Source organism: Salvelinus fontinalis, unplaced genomic scaffold (genome assembly GCF_029448725.1).
Source record: "Salvelinus fontinalis isolate EN_2023a unplaced genomic scaffold, ASM2944872v1 scaffold_0005, whole genome shotgun sequence".
Taxonomy (NCBI): Eukaryota; Metazoa; Chordata; class Actinopteri; order Salmoniformes; family Salmonidae; genus Salvelinus; species Salvelinus fontinalis.
In genome coordinates, this window is record NW_026600214.1 from 189946 (window position 1) to 191635 (window position 1690).

The window sequence follows — 1690 nt, forward strand, 5'->3', positions numbered from 1 at the left end:
AAATGGACTCACTTAAGGGGATAGCTGAGAGGGCAGAGAAGGCACGAGTCATCATCGACATGGTGTTGAGAAAAGGAACTGAGTCATGTTCCGGGATGATCAACCTTCTTGTGGAGCTGGACCCTTATCTTTGGACAGAGCTTCAGATCAACAGTTGTAGTCAACCCCTGGGTGTGAGGAGACCAGGCAGAATAGACAGAAAGGATGGTTCAACATGGTCTTGCTGTCTGTTGCTTTAATTCAGGGTCACAAAAACGTACAGAAAATGTCAACCAAACATGACCACATTAATAACAATAAACGTGCGAAAGGTCCAACCACACAGACTCTCTCCTTCTGCAGCCTCCTGGAAGTGTGGATCTTCTAGCAGGAGGTTCAGTCAGTCCTCCACTAGGTACCTAGCTGGACCCCTATCTAGCAGGAGAGTCAGTTAGTCCTCCACTAGGTACCTAGCTGGACCCCTATCTAGCAGGAGGGTCAGTCAGTCCTCCACTAGGTACCTAGCTGGACCCCTATCTAGCAGGAGGGTCAGTCAGTCCTCCACTAGGTACCTAGCTGGACCTCTATCTAGCAGGAGGGTTAGTCAGTCCTCCACTAGGTACCTAGCTGGACCTCTATCTAGCAGGAGGGTCAGTTAGTCCTCCACTAGGTACCTAGCTGGACCTCTATCTAGCAGGAGGGTCAGTCAGTCCTCCACTAGGTACCTAGCTGGACCCCTATCTAGCAGGAGGGTCAGTCAGTCCTCCACTAGGTACCTAGCTGGACCCCTATCTAGCAGGAGGGTCAGTCAGTCCTCCACTAGGTACCTAGCTGGGCCCCTATCTAGCAGGAGGGTCCGTCAGTCCTACACTAGGTACCAATGACTTGAAAATGGCTGAAGGACAATCAGCCCCCATCTATACACAATGTTTTACCAAATGTTTTTTAATGTATTTTGTTATGTTTATCTACATGCCCAGGGACTACAGTTGAAAACTAGCTAGCTGGCTAAATCTGGCACATTTACAGAAATGTTGATTGATGTGCACAATCCCTGTCACATACATGTAGTAGATTTAAATTAAAAGAAATGTATTTTGATTGAGTGTGTGTCTGTGTGTGTCTATCTGTGTATGTGAGTTGGTGTCTGATTACTGTGATTAGTTCCATGTAACATCATATACTATACATTGTAATCAGTCTGTTTGGGGTTTGCAGAATCATTGTATGTCATTGGTTACCCATCCTGTCATGTTACCACACAGATGTGACTGACTGTCTCAGCAGTTCCCAACCTTTCCCATTCTGGAGACCATCAAATCACCATCAAAAGCTCTTGAGGTCCACCATTCACCATTCACAGAGTCGCTGATATTTTTCCACATCAAATATATTGATGGTTAAATTCTGTCAGTACATGTGAATGTAACAAGTCCTGTAAAAGTCTATTATAATAATCTCATAAACTATTTATATCATGAAAAGGAATGTAAAATTGCTTATAATACATGTAATACTCCTGTTAATATTATTGAATAATAAAATACTACAATCTCTAAATAATTGCAGACCAGCTGCACCACCCCCATGGAGCACAGGTTGGCAACCACTGGTCTAGAGTCCTTCTGCCAAACCTGGTTGTTGTGTCACACTGCCCTCTCCTGGTAGCAATGCAAAACATCACCTAAATAAATCAAAATCAGGAAATAAA